General features: G+C 40.1%; 1 protein-coding gene and 1 long non-coding RNA gene across 4 annotated transcripts in view; one reads left to right on the forward strand and one right to left on the reverse strand.

Moving 5' to 3' along the window:
* Nucleotides 1-19,214, reverse strand: part of CRACR2A (calcium release activated channel regulator 2A) — a 198,735-nt gene that overhangs the window by 132,163 nt on the left and 47,358 nt on the right. The gene's annotated exons all lie outside the window — the stretch shown is intronic.
* Nucleotides 1-19,214, forward strand: part of LOC139437084 (uncharacterized) — a 91,005-nt gene that overhangs the window by 2,002 nt on the left and 69,789 nt on the right. The gene's annotated exons all lie outside the window — the stretch shown is intronic.

The raw sequence follows: 19,214 nt of genomic DNA on the forward strand, positions 1-19,214 counted from the left end.
AGGGATGGAAAAGAATAGACACTTAATGAGCGGCTGTGATGGGCTTAGAGCCTCATACAGTGCCTCAGAGACAATCAATTAATTAAGTTGCTACGTGGCGCAGCCCAGCTACCCTGCTAGCCCCCGACCTCCTCCCACCCCACCATCTCAGAATGACCACACCAGATGCCCACCCCCGACTCCCACCAGTTTCAAAGGCTGTCCAGGCGTCCTTCTAGGCCCTTCTGATGTGCTCCTGTGCATTGGTCTCTTCCATCCCTACACTGGGGTGTGCTTGCTTGCACCTGCTCCGTGATGAATAAGTCCAAGCAGGGCTGATTTCATGGGTATGTGACCTGTCCAGTCGCTCAGAGCCCCACACCTCGCAAGGCCTCATGCTTGATTTAATGCTCTGCTGTTACCTCCCCACAATTCTTCATTCTTAAACAAGGGGCCGTGCATTTTTATTTTGTACTGGACCCTGCCAATTGGGCCAGGCTTCATCACATGCATTTGTGTAATGCATCTGTGTAACTGGCAAGTTGTGTCTCTAGGCCCAGCCCTAGGTCCTTCCCTAGGAGCTCTCAGTTTTGCAGGAGTCAGCTACGGAATTGATGACTACCGTCCAGTGGATGGAAGCTGCAATAGAGGCAGGGTTGCTGTGGGACATGGGACAGGGGCTTGGCCAGTGTCTGGGGCCTTTGGGCCACTTTCCCTTTCTGTAGCTCTACTTGCTGGGAGAGTGGCCTTGGGTTAGCATTAAGGTCTGCAGTCCCAAATAGCTGCTGCCCACCTGGCTGCCTTCCAGGCCACTAGTGGGAAACATGCTGCTGGAGCTCTAGGCCTGCCTCCTGTCCCGCACCCAAGCCTCTCAGCTCACCAGACTCCCACTGGTCTCTTGTTCCTTCAGCCTTCTGAGACCCAGCCTGACTTCAGGAAAAGGGTAGATAAGGTCACCCACACTGAAAAGTAAGTGGTGGACAAAACCTAATGGGTTGCTCATCCAAAGGGCACGTGGGTTTTGTTTGGTATATTTTTGTATTTTTGGCCTACCATAGTGCCTGGCATATAGTAGGCATCTAATCCATGAGAAATGAGTGAATGTATAAAGGATAAATGTATATTGAATTGGGTGAATGTATGAAGGATAAATGTATATGAAGAAGCCTGAAATTGACAAATTGAAGGTCACTGCCCTAAGAACAGGGAATTTTTTGGTTTTTGTTTTTGGAGGTGTGCCAGAAGCCTCAACACATTGATTTGGGAGTGAATGGAGTGAGGGAATTAAGGAAAAAGGAGGGTGGCAGTAGAGGGGAGGAGATAGTACGGGAATTAAAGGAGGAAGCCCAGTGGAAGGGGAGCCTCGAAGACGCTTGTAGATTAAGGTCAAGAATCTGATGATGAGAGGAGGGAGGTAGAGTGAAGAGGGATCGATGGCCCTGGTTCAAGAAGAGGCAGGAAGGCTGGAGAGCAGAAGTGGGGTCAGGGAGCCCCCAAGTCTCCACCTCAGAAACTGGGGAAGGAATTAGGGTGGGTGAGGGATCAGGAGAGAAGCAGTGGGAGGTAAGCAGATGGAGCTCCTATAGGGTGGTCCCTGTTTGCTCATGACACAAGAGAAGGGGTAGGGCCGGAGGGCATGGGCAGACCTTTGGGGTAGACCCTCGTGCTGTGTTGCTGCCTCTGGGGAGGGGCACCCACTGGGGGAGTGGAGTGAGGGCACAAAGGGGCACAGGGACACTTCCTGGGAGCTGTGCTATGCTCTTCCTGAGTCACTGTTAAGCTTCTGGTATCCTTTCTTCTGGTGACTCTGGTTTCCTTTGTTTTTTTCCTGCTTGCTTGCTCTCACCTCTAATTTAAGCCAGATTGCACTTGCTTGGTCCCGCCAGGAGAAGAGTGGAAATATTCACTGTCACAGTACAGGCATTTCCCTGCTGTCCATTCTTCCTTATTATGGGTGGTTATTATTACAGAGTTTCCAACAGGTGAAGGCAGAAAGCAAACAGACCTTTCGATGTTGACTCTCTCGGGCTCCAAGCAGAATGATGGCATCTGCCCCACCTCCCAGAGTCTCACTGGCAAAGGTCAAATCCCACAGCTGCCAAGGGTTATAGGGCTGGCAGGCTTTACTGTAACAAGCATACTCCAGAGAGAAATCTCCCCATAACCTCATCTTCCATCTTTCTCTCCAGATTGGATTTACAAGGAGACATTTTCTGTGAGATCATGGGAGCTCCATGCACATAGCGATTACTGAAAAAATAAGGCTAGAATGTAGGGCCTTCCTGAGGATATTTATTAGAGCCATGTACCTCCTCTAGGGGATTTATAAGCCCGGAGTCCTTCAAAAGCAGGACAAGTAAGACATCAGCAATAATCTTCTACTCTCTATCCTGCAGCAGGACTGGACTTCATCATTTAGATGGAGTTGTAGACTTATTAAGCTGGAAGAGAGCTAAAAGCCACAGAGCCAATCCCACAATTTGTAGAGCCTATCCTACAGATGAGGTCACTGTGGCTCAGGGATACTGGCCAACAGGACACAGCTTGGAGGTGACCGCTTCAGGCCTTGGAAGCAGGATTTCATCACAGCCCCAGCCCCCACGAGTAGCTGCTGAGAGACAAAGGCCTCCTTGTGTGGGACATTGTTTTTCCTGTCACAAATCTCTGAGCCCCATGCTAACGTAGTAGAGAGAGAAAAGGCACACTATAACTCAGATGTCCCTGAAAAGGACAATAGAAGCCATAGCATTACATCTGCTAAAAATTGAGAGACTCTCCAATGAGTAATGTGTGGCTCAAAAGTATAGGAATATCGAGGTAGAGTTAGCTTCTCTGGGATGATGAAATTAATCATGTGTTAGAACTGCTCTTTTTCTGTTTATGAAGTATTTAAGAAAGTAAGGTACAGATCTTTTTCCCTCATAATTTTTCTTTCTCATGTGTGTGTATCCAGTACCCTGGCTATTAAGGCAATGAAAAAGGAAATAAGAAACGTGGAAAGGTAAACAGAGAGTGCTCTAAGCCAAAGAATGTTTTCAGATCTAGCATTTGGTGGAGCCAACTAGCTGTGAAGAGCAGATGAGGACAAAGGAAAACTGCTGCCGATTGCATTATAGGATGACTCCAAATTACTTTATCCTTCCACCATCAAAAGTTTGTCAGGGAATATCATCATTCTTAGGCAAATGCTTTGTGATAAACAGAAAAATATTTTGTGTTTTCTAAGCTAGTGCCAACAACCAATAATAGACTTTAGACATGAAAAATCGTACTGTCTTTTTCTGGGACAGACCATATTTTAGGTCACAAACCAAGTCCCAACATTTAAAAAGATTGAAATCATACTTAGTATCTTCTCTGACCACAATAGAATGGCACTAGAAATGAATGACAGGGAGAACTGGAACTTTTACAAATATGTGGAAATTAAACAACACACTCTTAACAACCAATAGGTCAAAGAAGAACTCTCAAAGAAAATTAGGAAATAGGTTGAGATGAACAGAAATGAAAGCACAACATGCCAAAACTTAGGGCATACAACAAAGGCTTTCTCAGAAGGAAATTTATAGCTCTAAATTTACATTATAAAAGAAAAAAGATACCAAATAAGTAACCTAACTTCCTACTTGGAGGCACAAGAGGAAGAAAAGCAAACCAAACCCAAAGTGAGCAGAAAGAAGGAAATAATAAATATCAGAGAAGAGATAAATGAAATAGAGAACAGAAGAGCAATAGAGGGAAGCAGATGTGGCTCAAGTGATAGGGCTTCTGCCTACCATATGGGAGGACCTGGGTTGGATCCCTGGGGCCTCCTGATGAAAAAGAAGAAGAGAAAGCATGCTTGCACAGTGAGCCAGTGCCCACATGGCAAGCCAGTGCCCACGTGGCAAGCTGAGTGCCTGCGCAAGTGAGTCACACAGCAAGATGATGATGCAACAACAACAAAAAAGAGAGACAAAGGGGAGAGTCTAGGTGAAGCGCAGCTGAGACTAGGAACTGAGGTGGTGCAGCTGACAGGGAACCTCTCTTCACATCAGAGGTCCCCAGGATTGAATCCTGGTGAATCCTAGAGAAGAAAAAGTGAAAAAAGAAATAGATACAGAAAATCACACAGCAAATGGACACAGCAAAAACAGCAGAGCAGGGGAGAGGAAAAATTAATAAATAAATAAATCTTTTTTAAAAAAAGAAGTAGAATCATCAAATCCAAAAGCTATTTCTTTGAAAAGATCAGTGAAATTGAGAAACCTTTAGTTAGATTGGCAAAGAAAAAGAAAGGATACAAATAACAAAAATCAGAATTGAAAAGAGACATGTCTACAGCCCTTACAGAAATAAAAAAGACTATTAGAGGATACTGTGAACAACTGTATGCTAAGAAATTAGACAGCCTAGACAAAATGGAAAAATTCCTAGAAATATACCAATTACCTAAACTGACTCAAGAAGAAATAGAGGATCTCAAGTAAGGAGATTGAATCAGTAATCAAACACCTCCCAACAAAGAGAAGTCCAGGATCAGATGGCTGCACTTGTGAATTTTACCAAACATTCAAAAAAGATTTAACACCAATCCTGCTCAAACTCTTCCAAAAAATTAGAGGAGGAAACACTCCATAATTCATTCTATAAGATCAAAATTACTCTAATACCAAAGTTAGATAAAGATTCCTCAAAAAGAAAATTGCAGACCAATACTCTTCATGAACATAAATGCAAAATCCCTCTTCAAAATATTAGTAGCAAACCAAATCCTACAACATAGTAGAAGAGCTATACACCATGATCAAATGGGATTTATCTCTGGTATGCAAGGTTGGTTCAACATAAGGAAATCAATTAATGTATAAAACCACATTAACAGGGAAATGGATATGGCTCAACCAAATGGGCTCCCATCTACCATGTAGGAAGTCCAGGTTTGATGCCCAGGGCCTCGTGAGAGCAAGCTGGCCCATGCAGAGTGCCGGCCCATGCAAGAATGCAGCCCCATGCAGGAGAGCCACCCTGCATGGGAATGCTGCCTTGCACAGGAAACCCACCCTGCACAGGAGTGCCGGCTGGCATGGAGAGCTGAGGCAGCAAGACGATGCAGCAAGAGACACAGAGGAGAGAAAATAAGAAGACGTAGCAGACCAGAGAGCTGAGGTGGTGCAAGAGAGTGGTCACCTCTCTCCCACTCTGGAAGGTTCCAGGATAGGTTCTCAGAGCCGCCTAATGAGAATACAAGCAGACACAGAAGAACACACAGTGAACGGACACAGAGTGGATAACGGGGGGAACAAGGGGAGGGAGGATAAATAACTAAAATAAATATTTTTTAAAAACCTAACACATTAACAGAATGAAGGACTAAAAATACCTGATCATCTCAACTGACAAAAATTTTTTTTAAATGATGAAAAGGCATTTGACAAAATCCAGCATCGCTTCATGATTAAAAAAAACAAAAACACTTAGAACAATAGGAATAGAAGGAAAGTACGTCAACATGATAACGTGAACATACAAAAAGCCCACAGTTAACATCATACTTAATGGAAAAGTTCTGAAAACTTCCCTTCTAATATCAGGAGCAAGGCAAGGATGCCCACTGTCACCACTGTTGTTCAATATTATACTGGAAGTTCTAGCCAGAGCAATTAGGCAAGACAAAGAAATAAGAGGCATCCAAGTTAGAAAGTAAGAAGTAAAACTTTCCCTATTTGCAGAAGATATGATACCATTTAAAGAAAATCTTGAAAAATCCCCAACAAAGTTAGTAGAGCTGATATATAATTCAGCAAAGTGGCGGGGTTCAAGATCAACACTCAAAAATTATAGATGTTACCATACACTAGCAAAGAACAATCCCAAAATGAAATCAAGAAAAACAATTCTATTTACAATAGCAACTAAAGGAATCAAATATCTGGGATTTAACCAATAATTTAACCAATAATCTAAAGGACTTGTGTACAGAAAACTACTAAAAGAAATAAAAGAATATAGAATGGTGCAGCCTCTGTGGAAAAGAGTTTGGCAGTTCTTTAAAATGTTAAAAAAAAAAAAAAAAAAAAAAGACCTACCATGTGACCCAGCAATCCCACTTCTAAGTATATACCCCAAATAATTAAAAGCAGGGACTTGGACAAATATTTGTACACATAGCAGCATTATTCACAATAGCCAAAAGGTGGAAGCAACCCAAAGGTTCATCAGTAGATGAATGGATAAACAAAATGTGGTATATACACACAATGCAATATTGTGTAGCCCTAAGAAAGCAGTAAAGTTCTAATACATGCTACTACATGGATGAACCTTGAAATCATTATGTTAAATGAAATAAGCCAAACACAAAGGGACAGATATTGTGTGATTCCACTTACTTGAAATAAGTAAAATATGCAAATTCATAGATAGAGCACAGGTTACCAGGGCTGGAGGAAGGGCAAATGGGAAGTTAATGCTAATGGCTATCCGGTTCTCTTTGGGGAGATGGAAAAGTTCTGATAATGTTTGGTGGTAGCATTGCTAATGTGATTAATCCCACTGAATTGTATATTAGGAAGTGGTTAATTCAGAAAGTTTATGCTGTATATATGTTTCCACAATTTGAAAAAAATACATAGAGAGAAAGACTAAAAAAATAATGACTATTAAATGCAATACATAGATCCTGCACAGGATCTAATAATGTAGATGAAAAGCCCAAGAAGACATTATTGGGACATATGAAAAGTTGAAATATAGGTAGTAAACTTTTTATCAATGTTACATTTCTTAAAACCGATTACTGTAATTAACGTGGTTACATAAGTGAATATCTTTGTTGTTTGAGACTGTAAATGGAATTATTAAGTATTCAAGAAGGATAATGTATACAGCCCATTTTCTAAACATTTGAGAGCTAGATTGTTAGTAGATAGATAGGTAGATGATAAAAAGTAGAAGATGAGAGAGAGAGATGATAGAATCATACAGCAAATGTGGCAAAATGTTAAAAGTTGGTGGATCTGGGTATCTGGGTGGGAGGGGTATGTTAAGTTCTCTGTATCGATTTTGTATTATTTTTGCAACTGCTTATGAGCTTGAAATTATTTCAAAATATAAAGATAAAAAATTGCACTCTGACAGTTTAGAATTTGAGAAGATGAAAAATCTACAGTCATCTTGACTCACTGGAAAGGAAAATAATCAAAACAACTTCTTGACATCATTTCTAGGACAAACAGCCCAGAAGCTACTGGTAGAAATAAAATGGCAGAATTATAATAGTATTTTGCTATGATTCAAGAGGTTGTATGAATGTAAATCTCCTTGTCTTGTTGATTTTTTTCTGTAATGCCTTTTGCCTAGGTAGTCTCCTTTCCGAATTCATCACCATATTACAAGCTTTCACTGCTCTCTCTAGGCTATTACCTTGACCTTCTAGTCTCCTCTTCATCCAATTCACCCTACATAAAGCTACCAGATGATAATATATGTGAAGCTTAGCTCTAAACATGACCTGAACAAAAAAAAACTTCTATGAACACACTCCTGTGTTTTCTGGTTAAGAAACAAAATCTTTAGGCTAACTTCCAAAGACCCCAACAACCTTTTCTAGCTTGCTTGCGGTCACCCCTCGGGCTGAAGTGTGGTTTGCTGGCCTGGCGGGGGAGCAGCCGCAGCAGGCCAAGCCGCTGCCCCCATAATAGGGTGGCTGGTCGGACTCACCGCCACCCCTGAAGGAAGCTCGGCATGGGCGCAGAGTGCCCTCGGGTCTCCCCTTCTCGGCAGCCATGCTTCCGCAGCCGCCCCTCCTCCCGGATGGCGCCACACGATGCCTGTGGGGCGGCACCCTTCTTCTTCTTTCTCCCTGCGCAGGCGCAGGGCGGAAAATTCCAGTCTTCCCTTTTCCCCTCCCCCGACAGCAGCAACAGCCAGGCGTGGGCGGAAAAATCCAGTCTGCCCTTTTCCCTTCCCCCGACAGCAGCAACAGCCAGGCGTGGGCGGAAAAATCCAGTCTGCCCTCCACCCCAGCAACAGCAGCCACCAATCCCTAAACCCTGCCCCTTCCCCCAGCAACAGCGACAGCCAATCCCTAACCACCACCCCTCCCCCGTCCAGTACCGCCCACTGACCTTTCACCGGCAACCAATCAGAACAGGGCGTGGCTTCGACCAATCAGCCTTCCCCAGCCCCTATAAAACTGTTGCCTCTCCCTCAATAAAGTTGGACTTGCGTGTTTACCTTGTCTCCGCGGTAGTTCTTCTGCCGTGCGCCCTCCAGTCCCGAGAGCCCCCGACAAGGGCCTGGCCTCCCTTGTCCCCAGTTCGTCGCCTGCTTCTCCGGGCGACCCCTTCGTCACCTGCTTCTCTGGGCGACCCCTTCGTCGCCGGCTTCGCCGGGCGACCCCGTCAGCCAAACCGCGCAACCCCTTGTGAGACCGATCCCTTGTCTGCTGCCGGACCGACCCCTCGTCCCAAGTGGGACTGACCCCTCGTCCCAAGTGGGACCGACCCCTCGTCCAGAGCTGGACCGACCCCTCGTCCGCAGCCAGACCCCACCTCTACCGACCGAGCAAGCCGCCGCACTTGCTTCTTACTACTCACCCATAAATAGATGGTAAAGAACCTTTACTTTCTAGCACGAACATCTTGGTACAGTTTTCTCTGCCTGAAGGACCCTCCCCTCCATCTCTATCCAAAAATCTAAGGCCAGATCTAGATCTCAGCAGGAAAACACCTCTGATATCTCACATCCAGGAGGCTCTTCCTCTCCTCTCAACTCCCCACCACTTCTCTTAGAGACATGATCACATGCTGCCTTATAACCAATTTATTTCTAGAGTTGCTGTGGCATGAATGAGGACTGAAAGGTGGATAATACCTACTTAGCTTTAAGTGCATCAGGAAGTTTCTCTGCTCTTCAGTTTCCTTATCTGTAAAATAAAATTAAAGATAGGACCTACCTAATAAGGTTATTGTGAGAACTAAATGAGATATTTCCTATAAAGAACATTTAGTACATATCTGATAATAGTCAGGGCTCACAATGTGGAAAAGTAGGAAAGAAGCAAGAGACAGAGGAAGGGGAAGAAGGAGAGAAGGGGGGAAAAGAAAAGAAGAAAAGAGAGAAGAAAAGATAAGAGAAAAAGAAAAGACTGTCCCTTTTGTATTGTGGTCAAAGGCACCATTGCTGCTTCTTAGATTGAACACATACTCATAACTTTTTGGATGCAAGATTTTATGTAAAACTGATATCAAAATCACAGAATAGGTGAAATCAACTAATCATTTTAGGCCCACGGTGTAAATTTATTAGCTGCTCTTTTAGTTTCGTTTGGCTGCTAAGACAAATGCCACACAGTGGGTTGGCTTCATAACAGGAATGTATTGGTTCATAGTTACAAAGACTGGAAGGCTTGCTTCCTCCCAGAGCTGGTTTCATTCTGGCTAGCTGGCAATCCTTGGGTTCACTGGCTTTCCTGTCTCATGACAATGTCTTTCCTAACCCTTAGGGTTAGGAATTCTGGCTTCTGGTTCCTCCTTGAGGCTTTTTTCTTTATAAGGCCTTCAGTAATAGGATTAATACCCGTCCTGACTTAGTTGGCCATCACTAAAAATAACATCTTCAAAAGGTCCTATTTATAATGGGTTCGCACCCACAGGAATAGGGTTAAATTTAAGAGCATATGTTTTTCTGGAGTAATAATTCAATCCATCACAACTTCATTCTGAATTCCGTTACAAATGTAACACTTTCAAGATGGAAGGAACTGTGGAAATCAACCTGTCCAACCCCTGATGCTCTCCAGCTGAAGGAAACTGAGATCTGCAAAGAATAAGACCTAGAAAGTGGCAGAGTCCAGAGCACTTCCTATTCTGCATATCATCTTCCCAGGCTTCAGGAAAGACACTGTAGATAACTGATGTCCAAAGAGTAATTCCTATCATGAACGAGTGAGAAGGTCAAGAAACCTTCTCCCCAAAAAGCAATTATAATACTTGGTCAAAACAACTATTTAATTAACTTTTTATTTGTGATTAAATTGATTCTTGATGCACAAATTGAGAAATGTTTCATGAAAACTACTGAATTTTGAGTAAGGACAATGGGAGACTATGATGCTCTTGCCTGAACCTGTTCCCATCCACCCCCAGCTCTGTTGTTTAATAGTTCAATCAGAGCAAGGCATTTATGAAAATCAGCTGCTTTGCTGCCACTGCCAGAGTGAGCTACTTGATTTGGCATAGTATTAGTTTAAATGCTGATTTCAGGGGTAGGTGAACAGGGAAAGCCAGCAGCTTCACTGGCCTGAAATTACAGAGGAAGTAATGGACTGGTGGACTAGCTTGGTATTTAACTGGAGGCTCCAAGTGATGAAGCAGTCATAAGGAGATTAAGTTCTCCATATATCATAGATTGACCAAAGGTTGTGCACATGTGCAGCAAAGACAAGAGCAGCCAAACCCATCCACATATCCTTGGCCCATGGCACCTATTCTCATGTGCAGAGGAGATGCAGGAGGACCTGACTGGGCTCTTGGAAAGTAGAAGCCTGGGAAGACTTGGAAAAAAGGTCAGAAATTTGAATGTGCTCCCAGTCTACATATAGACTCCTCAGTAGGCAATGGAGACCTTACTGGCTCAAAATATTTGAGCACAACCTTTAACTAATCTTTGGCTGAACATTAATCTATATAAAAAACAGGAACCCTAGGATGTATGTTTGTTTAAGGAAAAAAAATGGAAAAACAAATAGCAGAGACATTTGTGGATGCATATTGTAAAGGAGAAAGCATTCACAGATTTAGTCAAGGCAAGTTATTAAACAAGCAAACAAAACAACTGAAACAACTCTCAGGGGAATTAGAAAGCATAATTGCCACCTATGCTATCTAAAATATCCAATTTTCAACAAAGTAATTGCAAGACAGGCAAAATCAATAAAAAAGTGTGATTGATATTCAGAAAACAAAGAGAACAATAGAAACTGAGTGTTCTCAGATGTTGGATGCTTAAAAATAGCTATAATAAATATGTAACAGAGCTAAAAGAATATATGTTTAAAGAATTAAAGGAAAGTATTACAATAATGATTATAATTAGTGAATTTAAAGTCTCAATAAAAAGAAATAATACAGAATAATCAAATGGAAACTCTGAATTTGAAGTATAATATCTGAATTAGAAAATCCACTGAAGAAACTCAACAGCAAATTTTAAATGGAAGGATATTGAATCACTAAACTGTGAAACAGATCAATAGAAATTACCCAATCAAGTAAGCAGAGTGGGGGGAAAAAAGACTGAAGAAAAATGAACAGAACTCCAGAAACTGAAACCTCTGGGACAGACAACATCAAGTGTACCAACATACATGTAATAGGATTCCCAGAAGGAAAGGAGACATAAAAAGGCACAGAAAAAATATTCAAGAAATAATGACAGAAAACCTTCCAAATTAATAACTGGGCAGATCCAGGAATCTCACTGAACCCCATGTAGGACAAGCACAAAAAGATCCCTGTCTAGACATAACACAGTAAAACTGTTAAAAGAAAAAAGAAAAAACCAGAAAAATAAACAGAAAAAGGAGACAATAAAAATTGTTAAAATACAAAGAAAAACCCTTGAAAACAGCAAGAGAAAAATAACTAATCAGATGCAAGAGAACATTATGATTTATATCTGACTTCTCATCTAAAAGAATGGAGGTACAAGGAAGTAGAATGACATGTTCAAAGTGCTGAAAAAATCCTGTCAGCCAAGGATTTGATATCTAGCAAAGTAAATACATTCCCAGAAACCAAAGATTGAGAGAATGTTTTGCTAGATGTGCCTTACAGGAAATACTAAAGGATGTCCTTTAGTCTGAAAGTAAGTGACCTCAGATAGTAACTCAAATCCACAGGAAGAAATAAAGAGTTCTCAGAAATGATAAATATTTGGGTAGATACAAAAGACTCCAAATAAATGTTTCCCTAATTTCTTAACTTCCTTAAAAGGCATAACATTTTAAGAAGCAAAAATTACAACATTGTATTGTTAGGTATATAACATATGCAGAAATACATGTAATAATGATACAAAGGAGGGGAGAAGAAAGGGAGATATATTAGAGCAATATTTCTATAGTTTACTAAGTTGGTAGTACTTTGAGGTAGACTGTGATAAGTTGAGATGCATATTATAATACTTAAAGCAACCACTAAGAAAATAAATAAAAACATAGCCCAAAAGATCAACATAGGAATTAAAATGGTAGACTAAAACTATTTATTTACCACAAAAAAAAAAAAAAAAAAAAGGAAAAAAGGAGGAATCAAAGAAAAAAGGAAACATGAGAAAAGTAGAAAATGAATAGAAAAATGGCAGGTATAACTCAAACCACTTCAATAATTGTACTGAATATAAATTCACTAGACATTTCACTCAAAAGGTACAGATTGTCAGACTGGGTTAAAAGAGTAAGACCAAACTATTTGCTGTCTGTAAGAAACAGACTTAGATTTAAAGAAAAAAAGATGAAAAAAGTAAAAGGATGGAAGACTTCCAGTTTCAGCTATAACATATAAAGAGCTTGGAAGTCATCACTCCTATCCTTACAACATGATAAAAGCTGAACAAACTGAAAATGAACGAATTTTCTAAGGCCCATCAAAGAATTGATGTCATGGGGCAAAGCACTACCCTGAAATCTAGAGCGATAGTAGAATACAGAAAATCACAGTGTAGATCAGCTTACCAGAGCAGAAGCTACTGGAGCCATAAACTGATAGGAACACTGTAATGGTAGTTTTAATAAACCGCTGGAGGCTGATTGAATTTGCTTCAGAGGGAGAAACTCTTGGAGATGTAGTCTTAGGGGGTTCCCCATGCTTTCATGGATTTTACTTTCATGAAACCCACCAGATTCTCAAAGTAAAGATCTGAGGAAAATTCCCTCATGTTTTAGATAGGGGTAAGGGAAAATGTAACCATTTTTGAAATACTTCCAGAATATTCTCCATAACAAAGGCCATCTATTCTAGGGAGCTGACTTTACCAGAGCCTTATCTACCTGGGGGAAGGGCAATTAGCCAACTCCAGCTTCCTCTAGTCTTCTTGTCTCACCTAAGACGAGAAAATCTCTGTTGCCTGATGCTTCAGAAAACATTGAACACAATCCAGCTCCTCATAAAACTTCATAAAACTTCATATTATAGGCTTATTTTCCTATAGAAACAGTTCTATAAGAACTGATATATCATGCCTGGCTTTCATCAAAATATTATAAAGCATGCTAAAAGGCAAGAAAAAGCGCAATGTGTAGAGTTAAATCAAGCATCAGAACCAAAATTATGGAAGAGAATGATCAGACAGGGAATTTAAAATAACTATGATTAATATGGTAAGAACTCTAATGGAAAAGTGGACAACATGAAAGAACAAGTAAGCAAAGAGAAGGAAATTCTAAGAAAAAAATCTAAAGAAAATGCTAGAAATAAAAAATGCTGTAGTAAAACGAAGAATGCCTTTGATAGCCTAATCAAAAGACTGAATATGGCCAAGGAAAGAATCACTGAGCTTGAAGATATGTCAATAGAAACTTCCCTAACTGAAATGGAAAAAGAAAAAAGAATGACATAAAAAGCAGGATAGAATATTCAAGAACTGTGGATCAATTACATATAATGGGATCACCAAAGAAGAAGAAAGTGAGAAAGGAGAAAAATAAATATTTGACATAATAATGGCTGAGAATATTCCAAAATTAACATCAGACACCAAACCACAAGAAACTCAGAGAACTCCAAAAAGGATAAATACTGAAAAATCTACACCTCAGCATATTCTACCCAAACTGCAGAAAATCAAAGACAAAGAGAAAATCTTGAAAGAATGCAGAGGGAGGAAAAACACCTTACCTGTAGAGGAAAAAAGATAAGAATTGCATTGGACTTCTCATCAGAAATCATGCAAGCATGAGGAGAGTATGGTGAAATATTTAGGATATTAAAAGAAAAAACCCACCAAACTATAATTCTATATCCAGTGATATCATCCTTCAAAAGTGAAAAAGAAATAAAGACTTTCTCAGACAAACAAAAACTGAAGGTATTCATCCCCAGTACACCTTCCCTGTAAGAAATGCTAAAAGAAGTTTTCCAGAGAGAGGGAAAATAATATAGGTCAGAAATTTTGGTCTACATAAAAAAAGGAAGAGAATTGGGGAAGGAATAAATGCAGGTAAAATAATCTTTTACTTTTCTTATTCTTAATTGATCTAACAGATAACTAGTATTTCAAAGTAATAATAGTAACAATGTATTAAGTGACTAAAGCATGTGGATAAGTGAAATAAATGAAGGAAGTGGATTTGGCTCAATGATAGAGCATTCACCTACCACATGGGAGGTCCAGGGTTCAAATCCAGGGCTTCCTGACCCATGTGGTGAGCTGGCCCACACACAGTGCTGATATGAACAAGGAGTGCCACGCCATGCTGGGGTGTCCCCCTCCTAGGGGAGCCCCATGTGCAAGGAGTGCACCCCGTAAGGAAAGGCACCCTATGCAAAGAAAGTGCAACCTGCCCAGGAGTGGTGCTGCACACACGGATTGCTGAAGCAGCTCAAAAAGAGACACAGATTCCCGGTGCCACTGACAAGAATACAAGCAGACACAGAAGAACACACAGCAAATGGACACAGAGAGCAGACAACTGCAGGGGTGGGGGGAGAAGGTGAGAGAAATTTTTTAAAAAGAAATAAATGATTGTAACATTTTAAGGGATCCCTGTACTAACCATGAATTGATATAGTGTTATTTGAAAGTGAACTCAAATTAGTGGCAAAAATGTATACTGTAAAGTGTAGGGCAACCACTAAAATAATTGAAAAGAAGTCTAATTAATATGCTAAGAGGGGAAAGAAAAATGGAACCAGAGAAAATGTTCAATTAAAACCAGAGAAGCAGGAAAAGAGAGGAAGATTTTAAAAATGAAACAAAGAACAAATGCAATGAATAGAAGACAGCTAGCTATAAAAGTGTTAGGTATTAATCTAACAATATCAAAAATTACTTTAAGTGTGAATGGTCTAAATATACCAATTAAAAGACAGAGACTGTCAGATGTGGCTCAAGTGATTGGGCTCCCATCTACCACATGGGAAGTCCTTGGTTCATTTCCCAGTGCTTCCTAAAGAAGACAGCGAGCTGATATGTTGGGCATGTGCAGCAAGCTAAGCAACAAGATGATGCAACAAGAGACACAAAGAAAATATAATGAGAGACATAACAAAGCAGGGAGCAGAGGTGGCTCAAGCAATTAAGCACCTCCATCCCACATGGGAACTCCTGGGTTCGGTTCCAGGTTCTTCCTAAAGAAACATGGAAGATGAACAAACACAGCAAGTGCAAACAATGAGTGAGTGGGGAGAAATAAATCTTAAAAAAAACAAAAAACAAGATCCAACTATATACTGTCTACAAGAAACCCACATTAAGTATAAGGACACAGGTAGGTTAAAAAGTAAAGGAATGGAGAAAGATAACCATGTTCATAATAATCAAAAGAAATCTGGAGTAGCTATATTAATTTTAGACAAGCAGATCTCAGAGCAATAAAAATGATCAGCGATAAGGACAGACATTACATAGTGAACAAAGAATCACTTCTCCAAGAAGACATAACAATCTTTATTGTGTAAATACCTAAAAACAGAGTATCAAAATATATGAGGCAAAAACTGATAAAACTCCAGGAAGTGATAGACAAATCCACTATTACAATGAGAGACTTCAACATCCCTCTTCCTGTAATTGACAGATTTAGTAGGCTGAAAATAAAAAAGATATGGTTGAACTAAACAGCACCATTAATCAACTAAATCTAATTGACATTTATAGAATGCCTCATCCAACAAAAGCAGAATACACATTCTTCTCAAGTTCACATAGAACATTCCCCAACAGAGAACACATTCTGGGCCATAAAACAAATCTCATCAAATATAAAAGAATAAGAATAGAAATCATTCAAAATATGTTTTCAGACCACAGTGAAATTAAACCAGTGATGAATAACAGAAAGATAGCTGGAAAATCCAAAAATATTTGGAGATTAACAACACACTTCTAAATAATACATGGGGCAAAGAAGTTTCAAGAGAAAATTTTTAAAAATTTTGAAAACTAAATGAAAATGAAAATACAACTTATCAAAAATTCATCAGATGCAGCAAAAGCAGTACTTACAAGGAAATTTATAGCACTGAATGTACATATAAGAAAAGAAAAAAGATCTAAAATCAATAATCTAAGTTTCCACCTTAGGAAACTAGAGAGATGAGCAATTTAAGCTTAAAACAAACAGAAGAAAATATAATAAAAATTAGAGCAGGAATCAATGAAATTGAAAAAAGGGGGAAACGGACTTGGCCCAGTGGTTAGGGCATCCGTCTACCACATGGGAGGTCCGCGGTTCAAACCCCGGGCCTCCTTGACCCGTGTGGAGCTGGCCCATGTGCAGTGCTGATGCGCACAAGGAGTGCCATGCCACACAGGGGTGTCCCCCGCGTAGGGGAGCCCCACGCACAAGGAGTGCACCCCGTAAGGAGAGCTGCCCAGTGCGAAAGAAGGTGCAGCCCCTGCCCAGGAATGGCGCCACCCACACTTCCCCTGCCGCTGACGACAACAGAAGCGGACAAAGAAACAACACGCAGCAAACAGACACAGAGAACAGACAAGCGGGGGGGGGGGGGGGGGGGGGAGAGGGAATTAAATAAATAAATAAATCTTTTTAAAAAAAGGAACTCACTAGAGAAAATCAACAAAACAAAAGCTGATTCTTTGAAAAGACCAATAAAATTAATAAACTCTAGTCAGGCTATCCAAGAAAAAGAGAGAGAAGATACAAATTACTAATTTCAGTAATGAAAGAAGGGCAGGTTAGTATAGTGAAATGGGGAAGGTGGCTCACCTGGCAGACACCATGGCTGACAGACAACATGGTGATAGACCACACGGCCATGAGAGCCTGCCTGGAAACCTCCTGAGAAGAAGGTTTCCAGAAAGACACTGTGAGATCCTGGCCATAAGACTATCATTTGGAATGAGAACCCTGTCTGGGGTCAAGGGAAAGCCTTGGATATCCTCAAAAGTTCTCACCATTTGCCCTCTGGAAGAATGACAGGTGGGGCAATCCATCAGAGTAGCAAACAGACTTTAAAAAGCCCTAACTTGGGGCTCCAGGCATGTAATTCACCTTTCAATATACCCCTAAAAACAAAATTCCAAAATTAATGGAACAAAACCTGATGGAATTAAAGGAGAAATGGAGAGTTGACAAAAAACAGTTGGAGATTTCAATATCCCTTTCTCAAAATTGAAATAACTAGGCAGAAACTCAGCAAGGATATAGAACTGAAAACACTATAACTGCCTTAACCCAACTGACATGTATTAAAAACTCTACCTGATGCCTGCAAGATATACTCTCTTTTCCAGTGCATTTTGAACATTCCCCAAAAGTGACCAAATATTGGGCCACAAAACAAGTCTCATATTTTTAAAAAATTGAAATCATATAACATACTTTCTCTTACTACAACAGAATTAAATTAGAGACCCACAACATAAAGAAATCTGGAAAAACCCTAAATGTTTGAAAATTAAACAAAACTTCTAAATAACCTATGGATCAGAGAAGAAATTGAGGAAAATTCTAAAATATTTTGAACTGGATGAAACAAAAATACAACTTACCAAATTTTTGGGATGCAGTTAAAACAGTGCTTAGAGAGAACTGTATAGCATCAAGAACCTCTATCAGAAAAGAAGGGTCACAAATCAACAACCAAAGCTTCCATCTTAAGGAACTAAAAATGAAAAGCCAACAAAACCCAAAGGAAACAGGAGGAAGGACATATTAGGACAGAACTTCATGAAAATTATTTTTAAAAATGGAAAACAACAGAGAAAAACAAAGAAACCAAATTTTGGTTATTTGAAAAATCAATAATAACAAATCCCAAGCTAGAATGACCAAAGAAATAAAAGAGAAGATACAAATGATAAAAATCAGGAATGAAAGAAGGTACACCACTATAGATCCTACAGAAACTAAAAGGATTATAAGGGAATATTATGGACAATTTTATACCAACAAATTAAACAACTTAGATGAAAATGAACAGATTCCTGGGCAGACAGAAATTACTAAAACTAACAAAAGGATAAATAGAAAATCTAAATAGACCAATAACAAATAGCAATTGAATAAGTAGTTTAAAATCTCACAAAAGTCCAGGCCCAGATAGCTTTACTAGTGAATTCTATCAAATATTTAAAGAAGAAATAATATCAATCCTTCAAAAACTCTCATACAATACAGGTGGGGTAACACTTCCCAATTCATTCTAGGATACCATTATTAACCAGATACCAAATCTAGACAAACCTCATGAGCAAACTACAGAACAGCAGTCCTCATTTTACATGAAAGTAAAATTCCTTAACAAAATATCAGCAAACCCAATTAGCCATCATATAAAAAAGATCATACACATGAGAATGGAGATTTATTGCAGAAACGTAAGGTTGGTTTAATATCTTAAAATCAACTAATGAATTTGAACAAATTAATAGCATTAAAGACAAAACCCACATGACCATTTCAATAGATGAGGGAAAAGCATTTGTCATGGATGTTTAAAAATTCTCAGCGAAAAAGGAATAGAAGGGAACTCCCTTAACCCGATAAATGGCATATACAAAAAAAGCCAACTGGTAAACAGATGTGGCTCAACCAATTGGGCTCCCATCTTGTTGGGAGCGATAAAAAGAATGTATGTCGAACTCAGCAAGAATCAGTAGCACGGCTGCCAGAGAAGAGCCAACCCTCTCAATTAAGCAAACTATAATTAGCCCCTCACAATATGTCAGGTCCCACAACATGGCAGAATCCAAATCTGCCTTGTCACTTCCTCATTCTTCTTCCCCTTCAGGTCTTTGTTCTCCGTTTTCCCGCCACTGCCCAGATTGACAAGGCAGTGCGCAGGTGCTAGGCAGGTAAACTGAAACCCACTCTACATATCAGTAGTGACCACAACCAATCCCTAACTTTCACCTCCACCCATTACCCCTCCTTTTCCCAAGAGTATATATCCTTTGTTCCCCTCAATAAAATTTGCAGCTTGATCCTCACCCTGTCTCGCTGTCATTCCTCGCGTCTCCTGTCTCATCATTCTCCTCCACGCAAGCCACGAGCCCCAGTTCGC

This window comes from Dasypus novemcinctus, chromosome 20, assembly GCF_030445035.2.
Source record: "Dasypus novemcinctus isolate mDasNov1 chromosome 20, mDasNov1.1.hap2, whole genome shotgun sequence".
Taxonomy (NCBI): domain Eukaryota; kingdom Metazoa; phylum Chordata; class Mammalia; order Cingulata; family Dasypodidae; genus Dasypus; species Dasypus novemcinctus.